Below are 10548 nucleotides of genomic sequence, written 5' to 3'. Positions count from 1 at the left end.
TTGATTATGTCAATACTGGTATTTGATATGCCGATGTTTGATCATGTAGATAACGGTGTTTGATTATGTGGATATCGATGTTTAATATGTTGATGTTTGATTATGTCAATATCGATTTTTATGTCAATGTTTGATTATGTGGATATCGATGTTTGATTTGCCAATGTTTGATTATGCTGATATCGATGTTTTATGTGTCGATCTTCGATTATGTCGATATCGATTGATTGATTGATTAATTGTGTCTTGTTTAAAGTCTCGCTCGGGAATCTTTCACTCATACGGAGACGTCACCATTGCCGGTGAAGGGCTGCAAAAGTTAGACTTTTGCTCGGCCCTTATGACCATTGAGCAGGGAGGGATCTTTATCGTGCCACACCTGCTGTGACACGGGGCCTCGGTTTTTGCGGTCTGATCCGAAGGACCGCCCCATTTAGTCTCCTCTTACGACAAGCAAGGAGTACTGATGACCTATTCTAATCCGGATCCCCAAAGGAACTGTCGATATTGAAGTTTGATATGTCAATGTTTGATATGTCGATATCGGTGTTTGATTATGTCGACATCGGTGTTTGATTATGTCGACATCGATGTTTGATTATGTCGTTGTTTGATATAGAGGATATCTATATTGTGTGTTTTGATATTTGGTTTATGCAACGAGTTGATATGGTGTATTTATTCACGAGGCTTGCCGAGCGAATAGATACACCATATCAACAAGTTGGATAAACCAAATATCAAAATATCAAAATACGCAATTATAGATGTTCTATTTATCTCATACGTCTTCTTTTCGCTTAATTTTGAGATGATCCTCAGTATGGTAGAAACAGCTGATTGAATTTGTTTTGAATCTGTGGCGCCGGCGTCGTACTTATTAATATTCCTTACGCGGGAAAAACCAGTGCGCATATAATCGATTCATGTATATTACAAAGGGCGTTTTTATTAAAAAAAACCATGGATGAAAATTGTTTTAAAAGGGGTTATAGTTTATGACTTATAATGGTTTTGCCATTCCAACAAAATAACAACTATGGACTGAGTATTTATTTTTGAGGTAAGCCTGGCCTTCTGATGAAAGTTTGATGTCGTCGTCTTTTTTAAGTAAACACGTGTAACAACGACCAATGAAAATAATATTTTAATGCAGCGTTATTTGAATGTTCAACAATTTACAATGAAAAGTAGAAGCGTTTGTGTATTTGGATTTTATTTACGTGGTTTCTTAGGATATGAGGGCGATAGTAAATCCTGAGGCACTTTAGTAAGTAAAGCTGTTGAGATTTATTACATTCAATATGTAATAAGCATTATTGCAACTGCATATATATATTGCATTTAAGAAGAACTTTGCTTCAATTCCACATTTGGTAATAAAGTTTATACCCACCGTTCCTTTCAAAATCAATCAAACAAACAACAATAATGAAACACCCGAAATTCTTCCAAATCAGTTTCACTTTGAAACACACTTAATAACTTAATAGTCCAGTCAGTAGTGCAAAAGAATTTCAGCTATAACATAGACTGATTTCAAAACTTCACAGAACTCTTACAAAACTAATATGTAGGATCCAGTACTGTTCTGCAAAGCCCTTATCTTAATTTACTCTTCATGAAAATATTAACTGCTTTGAAAGAGAAACTTCAAACTATTGTGTCACAAAATATGCGAAGAACTGCGTAAATTAAATGTGGATTCTAAAAGAACTTTGGGAAAATTTGCTATCACAAAGATTACCCCCCCCCCCTCTCCAAACAACAGCATCACAACATACGACTTTTTAACATGCTATGCCCTCAGACATCATAGACAACCGCCTCCTCGGTAAAGGCGAGTTCTTTCTTTTCATTGATACTAATCGTTAAAACACTTTAGATCAATGAAAGGTGATCATAACGAATTTAGTGTCATCTTTTTCGCCTTATAAGACAAAGAAAATGGTAAAAAGAACACGAAAATGTGACAATAAATAAGAAAATGAGCCCCCAAAAAGCATGTTTTATCACTGGGCAAAAAATTGTCTATGTCCAAAATGAAAAAAATTTTGGGTATAAAATATTCATTTGTCATTCTAAGAATAATTCGATGGCATATTCTTTCTCGTCTCTTTAAGATGAAGAAAATGATGTATAGCACAATGTCATAGCTCAAGTAATAAAAATTTTGCACCCTAAACTATTTTAAATTCCTATTGAGATTAAGTCTCTTTTAGAAGGGCAGATAAAAAAGACATATTCAGGTCCTAAAACTTTATTATTCATGACATTTATAAGATCTTTATGTCATTTTTCTCGTCTTGAGGATACCAGAAGGAATATATAATCATATTTAATGTAACAATGAATAAGGGAATCAGCCCTAAAAAGCATTTTTTATCTGTAAAATGACTAAGTCCAAATTGTAAAAGGTTTTGGGCATAAAATTTTCATTATCCATCCTACATTTATTTTAATTATATATTCTTTCTCGTTTTTTCCAACGGAAAAAGATGGTATGAAACACACTCACATAGCTCAAGAAATGAAAATTTGACCCTCAAAAATCTATGCCTATAGTTTGATATTAACAGGGTAGATAAGGAATGTCCTATTGAAGTATTAAAACTTTATTTTTCAAGATATATAAAATATCTTTATATCATCTTTTTCGTCTTGAGAAGACGGGAATGAATATACAATCAGATTTGTTGTAGCTTGGATACTAAAGATTGTACCCCTGAAAACCCGATTTTGGACTTTTCCTGACGAATGACTGAAAATGTTTTTGGGGGCTTATCATTTTATCTATCAAGCTAGAATTATGAACTTAGTGTCATCTTTTTCGCCTTATTAAGACGAAGAAAATGGTACAAAGAACATGAAAATGTGACAATAAATAAGAAAATGAGCTCCCAAAAGCATTTTTTATCACTCAGCAAAAAGTGTACCCGGTAAGTCCAAATTGTAAAGGTTTTGGGTCATAAAATCTTAATTTTTTTATCCTTAAAAAATCTGGTTGCATGTTCTTTTTTGTCTTTTCAAGACAAAAACAATGATATAAAGCACATTAAGATCTGACAATGAATAAGGAAATTAGACCTAGGACTGCTAATAATCGTCGACGAAATCAATTTCCGCGGTCAGATATTTATATTATTTCTTTTCAGGTTGAATACAGCGATTATAAATAAAAGTTATTGTGATAAAATGACTTATTCTGTCATTAATAAATTTCATAGTAATGACATTCATTCAGTGATACTATTTATATTTACGGATGACCTTAGACTGTATTCAATTTAAATATTTCATGGTTCATTGCATCGCAGGTAGTTCGATTAGCTTACCTGATTTGGTCGGGTGTTCACTTTCCCGGTAGCACTTGTTCATGCTCAATGTATTTGCTGACAAGTACTTTTATCTAAATTTTATACATGCGTTTAAGTCTCCTGGGATATAAGGTAATTATTCTTTAATTTAGTTTAATGTAGGTGTGATTTTCTAAAAGTATTTATGAAACGTGATGTCGCAAATTCTTATCGCTTTAACAGTTTGAAAACTTGAGTAGTTCAAATATGTGCACATCGAGTTAATTAATTTACCTAGATAACTGTAGTGTGCATATTTATATTAAGAATAATGCCAGAGAGTAATTAATTAATGATATAGCGAACTACATAAATCCCATTTTTTCGTACAGGATATAATTAATGGTTGACTCCATTGTATTAACGCCTTTACACCTCATGTGAGGTAAGATCGTGTATATTGTGTTTTATGTGTCTTATGTGTATGCTCTGCATGTTATATGTTGTGGATATGTAATTTTATTTATTATGTGTGTTTTAATTTCATTTTGTTTCATTTGGACTTGCATAGGCACGCACCAGGTAATTTACAGGTAGTTTTGTTTATTTCCACGGCACGTGCCATTGAGTATTACAGGTAAATACATTGAACACGATACATTTCCTAAGGTAGTATATTGATACTAGTCCGTCGGAAGTGTTCTTCTTAGCTAATTGCTTTTGTTGGGTACTATCATTATTATCATACCCTTCACCGAGGAAAAATATCCTTAGTTTTTTTTTTACTCAATCTAAAGTTTTACTCAACGTCTACGCAAGTATCTAACGGTATTTATCTGATTCACCTTTAATATATAATCAGTTACCACATTGGACTTTCATCAGTTTTCTGAACAACTTTGATTGCAATTTAAATTTTTTTTTTAAATGGCAGCCTCCAATAAATGGATTAAATTTTGCATTGAGAATGCTGAAGATGTCAGTAATTACACCACACGAATGAAAACGAGAAAGGTTTTGCCCACTGTTGGGAATATCGTAGATTTAACCATTCCAGAGGAGTGTCAGGTTTTTGATATGACAGAGGAAGAAAACGACGATTTGGCATCATACCTCATAACAACTTACAAGACCTTACAGAAAATAGACATTTTAAGCACGGACAGGGTAGGACAGGTAGTACTTTTCATAGTCGACCGTGTGAAAGAATCAGAAAGGCAAAGAGAAGCACAACAGGATAAAAGAAAGATAGGAAAAACCAGGGCATGGAAGCGGAAAATGGATGAAGACAACACACAAAGAAAAAAGAGAAAATTAGAGAGCAAGGAAGAGACAGGATCCATAGAATTTACATGCACTTACTGCTTTGCGTAAGCAAATATCTATATCTAATTAAAATCTAATATAATGTAAGTTTACACTTTACTGATTAACCTGTCTCCTTGCCTTGAACATGTAGATAAAAGCAGAATACTCATAAACATTGCATTTTTCATCAAACTTTCACATGCTGTAATTAAAATTGTAACTGTGATCCACATGTTTTATAAGTTTATTAAAGACAACCACGGCAAAGATAAGATTTCATGGATTTAGCCATGTCGCATTTTAGGGTACCATATAAGGCCATCTGCATATAACCACTTAACTTCACTTGAATATAAAATTTTTGATACAAATAATTTTAGGAAATGACCGGCTTTTATTCTGAAATAATTCCAATGTTATTTATTACAAGTGTTTTGATTGGACAAAAATAAAGCTGAACAAGAGTTTATACATCAATAAATCCAAAAACACGATGTATTCATACACGCCTGAAAACAAATAACATAGTGCGGGAAAACTATTCAAATTTTTGCAATTGTTAATGAAGTGAATGAATTGGAATTATAAGAATCAAACATTCTTTTTGAAGAATTTATCGATGTGTAAACTCCGGCCATTTTACTCACAAACTTAACATAAAAGTGCTTCGCACTTTTATTCAGTTTGTGAGTAAAATGTCCGGAGTTTACACATCGATAAATTCTTCAAAAAGAATGTTTAATCCTATATTAAATGCAGAATTGTTTTGACATTATGGCATTTACGATTACTGATGAACATATGTCTCCAAGAACCATGTAATCTACGTTCCTAGCATTTCAATCGAGATGGTTTGGGATAAAATGCTAATTCTTAAAGGATTAAAATCGTATTTAACCTACATGTAAAATGATATAAACTACACAAATCAAACCCATATATTATAACTATAAAACACATATTGAAGATAATTCTTCTTGACGGTCTTTGCGTAAACAAATATCTATATTTAATGGGATTTAACTCATCGAAGTTAAATCGGTTTATCAAAGCTAAATATCATTATTTATCACTACGCTTTATTATCGGGATATTTCCGGATGCCAACTCTCCTCTATTCGGGTATTAGTGAGGTAATAAATTACGTCACGACCACCGTGCAAGATTCCCCAGCAGTTGGCACATGGATACTAGTTTACTTATCCCTGCATTTACCATATTTTGCCTTGGATAATTAAAATCTAATATTTAAGTAATTTATTTATCTAAAGAAAATTGGTAGTTTGTTCGTTTCCTTACATGCACACATTTGTATTATTATTTCCTTCTTATTTCAGCTATGCAACTAAAAAACATGACAGGATACAGAGGCACATGGAGAAATGCAAGGCGGGTCCGAAGGATGCATAATTAAGGAGAGGGAGAAGCACACGAAAAGATCCATTGAGAGCAAGCTCATGAGGACTTTAATTCGGCACTAAAAAATTAATCTTATTCATTATTCAATTTCTATAATCAAGTGAAATAATGCATTTTTGATAATAAAAGTGACTGCTTAATTTACTATACAAATCTAAAGAAAATTGGTAGTTTGTTCGTTTCCTTACATGCGCACATTTATATTATTATTTCCTTCTTATTTCAGAAAACGTGACAGGATACAGAAGCACGTGGAGAAATGCAAGGTCGGTCCGAAGGATGTGAAGGAGAGGGCGAATCGCTCGAGAAGATCATTGAGAGCTTAATAAGGACTTAATTTTTTAAATCCATATCAGCACTAAAAACTAATCTTTTTCATCATTCCATAATCAAGTGAAATAATGCATTTTTGATTGTAAATACTAGCGCAAATAATAAAATTGACTGCTCAATTGACTATACAATTTTCATTTATCATTCAATTCCACTGGGTTTAATACGATTATATCGGTCTCATTACGAAGAAAATAAATGTATAAAAACACTGCTTTAGGGTGAATAATAAGACAACTAGATAGCATTTATTACGACAATATCCCAAAATGGCTAAGCCCAAATTACAGAAAGATTTTGGACATAAAATATACATTATTAATCCTAGAATATTGTGGTTTACATATTCTATCACGTCTTGATGAGGCGAAATAAATGGTATAAAGAACATTAAGATATGATAATAAATAAGGAAATCGGGCCCCAATAGATACGAAAAATGTTAAAGTTCAGGTGAGCTGAACAATGCTTCCGGGTATCACAGACCTCTTCTTTACATGGCATCCAGATGGTAGCTTAGGAATCTCTACTCCAATCAATGGACACATTGTCCCTGTCTCCCCTCATAGAGAAGAAATAGGGACTCGAAATCTGTCCCGACCTCCGGGAGCCACCGGGTGGTACCACTACAGCCCCAAACTGAAAGTGGTGAATGATAGCTCTTGGGGTCCTTAACCTTGCCTTGATGTTCCTTCTGCTTTGTCTTCACAATTACAGCTCTAATAGCAGTCATAAAACTCGTTCTATACTGTTTTCAGTAGGTTATGTCAAAATCAGGTGAGCTAATGCGCAATTTTTGATAACAGTCACAGGATGGAGGTATTATTCACCAGATATTACAGAGGTGTTCGTTTTATTATTTAATCCTGCTTCCTTACACCACTTGCTCAAAAGATTTCCTTTGTTGATTTCTTTTGTTACAAAGCAATGGTTATCACTCTTCAGGTGAGCTAATTTACAGAAAAGATTTTTGAATGCAATATGATTTCAAATGGATTGGCACATGAAAATAGGATCAGTCTTGAGATAATAAAGCACCCCACATCATATAGTTTTTCCTATCCTATCAATCTATTCATAGGTACTTAATGACTAAGATTGCAATATTCTGGTGAGCTAAATTATCAATGTGCACTTACTTTCGTGCATGTAAGCTGAGAAATTATTTGTTCAAAAAGATCAGAAAATGAAATGTGTGGTCAATTTTATTTCCTTTCATCCTTTCATTACAAATTACTGATATAAATTCATTTCACCATTGATGTACAATCTCTCATGTGAGCTAAGTTGCCCATGAGTGTTGCGATTGACATTCATTAATTCAAAACATTAATTAAAATAAAAATTTCCTTTAGAATAGGTTTCAAATTAAATATTTTTCTATGAGTACTCTCAGTCCTTTGATGATTTTCCTTAGTGGCTGCTAGCTTCTACGTGCTTATTGGCTGCTAGCTTCAGTCGAGTTTAAAGGATACATCATTCTGACTTTTAAAAAAACATTTCTGGATTATGCATAGTGGGTTATTGAATAATTATACAGTACCATTCAATGTCCGTTGTAGTACAATCCCGCGGGGTACAATCTTGTTAACTGACAGTTCCTCTGCCTAATTCGACCTCATTTTACACCGTGTTACCCCTCCTTACACGTGGCCCTACCCAGCGCCTAAGCATAGAATTCAATAAGTGTCATTTTATTAATTTATATAAAATAGATGACCTGTATAGTCGATATGAAAGTTCTGCCGTTTAAGAAATGGTTGTTTCTAGCGTTGCTACTATTAGGTAATATTTAAAATTGTTGACTCCTGGCTTTGCTACTGTTGATTAATATTTACAGTTGTTGACTTCTGGCGTTTACGTTTGTAAACACCCGAGATCTCTTTGAAATACAAATATAATTCAGTTGAATTTATTTCATACAGGATTTTCTTCGAATGTGCGCGCGCAAACAGGTAAGAAACTTTAAATACTATAACAACACCCATGGATGTTTAAATGATTATAATTCGTTTGTAGTTGATAAATCTTTTGTCATATTAATTTAACATAAATGAGTAGGAATTTCTTCCAATGGTTTAAAGGTTTAAAAAGTGACACACGTTTGTTTATAAATCTGTTGTAGATACTGATCAAAGACAAGATTTCGTTAAATATTGTATCGTGCATGGCAGGTACTGCTCAGTGTTTTATGAGAATGGTGACTGAGTAGTTTACTGTCCGTCTGGGTGTTTCAACGCTGCTTCTGTAGCGTCTGTAGCTGGTAGTTTCAATCCCCCCCCCCCTTAAAAACGACGAACCTATAATCACTATGAAGAAACAGGCGCATGTACTCAAAATGTGATTTTCATATTATAGGAAACCCGTGGTTGTTCTCACTTCAACTCGAGAAAAGAGAAATGTAGTTTTCGACTAATTACCATGTAATTAGTAAATATTGAGGATATATATATATATATATATATATATATATATACACACACACACACACACACACACACACACACACACACACACACACACACACACACACACACACACACACACACACACACACACACACACACACACATACATGTAGACCAGTACTCCTTTGATGCCCGTAGATAATTTGTCGAAATTGTCAAATCGTATTATTTTTCATTGTTTATCATATTGTCAAAACTTTGGTCTAGATTTTATCATTAAACAAAATACTGTAAATACGACACATATATCTTGAAAATCATCTGCCGTTTTCCATGTACGTCATTCATATTACTGCCTGTCTGTATTACTGATTAACTCCACATACTACAGGTAGTAAGGTTACGTCAATGATTGTGTGTTCGACTGTTGAATAAAACGCTAGTTTATTCAGCAGGGGTTTTCCATAATAACGCGTATAAGACAGAATACTTTTACTTTATACAAACGATTCCCATAGAATTTCTAAACACTTATATAGGATGCAAATTTCGTAATGAACCATACAGAATAGAATAGATCATTTATTTCCAATTTGGGAACCATTAAGGGTTTTCAGAACAAATATAACATGAGTACATGTATTGAAAAAATGAAATAGAGTAAAATAAACAGAGAAAGAGATCCATATGATAGCGCTCTTGAAAGTGGAACTTCAGTATACCGTGTATCATATATAAATGCATTAATAAATGTACAAAATGTTATAATAGTAGATGGCACAAAATTTCCGATTGACCGAGACGGTCACGATTTTCATGCCTTGTTTCAATGCATGTTTTATACCTGGGTACAAAAGTACTCACGTATCGAGTCATTCTTTGATAAGATATTGAATGTCAAACATGGCCAGTGGCGTAGCTTCCATTGAGGCAACCGAGGCAGCTGCCTCGGTAAAAAAACAAACACTTATTACGTTGTTAAAATGTCGATAGCCCCCCAGACCCCCTGTCTCGGTAATATTCGAACCCAAGCTACGCCTATGATGGCTAGTAATGCAAATGCATGCTTTTCATCTAAAGTTGAGTACTGTTCTATAATTCGGTACTTGTATTTAAAAGGTAAAACAGGCAAGGAAATACACGACGAGTTAGCCGATGTTTATGGGTTTTCTGCACCACCTTATGATCAGGTTAAGTTCTGGGTAGGGGAATTCAAACGCGGTAGAACGTCTTTAGAAGATGAAGCCAGGTCTGGACGCCCACTGGATGCCACCGACGAAGAAAAGTGTGAAATTGGTTTTTTAAAAAAAGTTCGGGATTTGGTACTTTGATAGACGAAATTAGGTGGAAGAAATAGCGCAGGCATTAGGCATTTCACATGGTAGCATTTCAACAATCTTACATGATCGTTTAGGTATGCGCAAGCTAACAGCCTGTTGGGTCCCCAAACCCTTGGCTAATGGCACTTGAACACTGTTGGTAATTACATCGAAAAAGAAGAGATAGAGCTCAACTAGAAATAAGTTATAGGCTGGTTACTTTTTGACTCGCCCTCGTAAGTTTTGTCCACATTCATGTTTATTCATTATTCAGATATATCCTACGATAACATTGCATCTTTTCTCATGATATTTACTATGTTCATTTGACATAAGTTATATCAATCTATCTTTATTTGAAAGCAAGGAAAAGTTGGCATTTCCTTCCATCGTGTGATTTACAAATTCTTGTCTTATATTATTCATAACTTGGGCATTCAAACATAAAATTATTTTCATCTTTTA

The sequence above is a fragment of the Ostrea edulis genome, chromosome 1 (assembly GCF_947568905.1).
Source record: "Ostrea edulis chromosome 1, xbOstEdul1.1, whole genome shotgun sequence".
Lineage (NCBI taxonomy): Eukaryota > Metazoa > Mollusca > Bivalvia > Ostreida > Ostreidae > Ostrea > Ostrea edulis.
Note: the sequence above shows the minus strand (reverse complement) of the source record.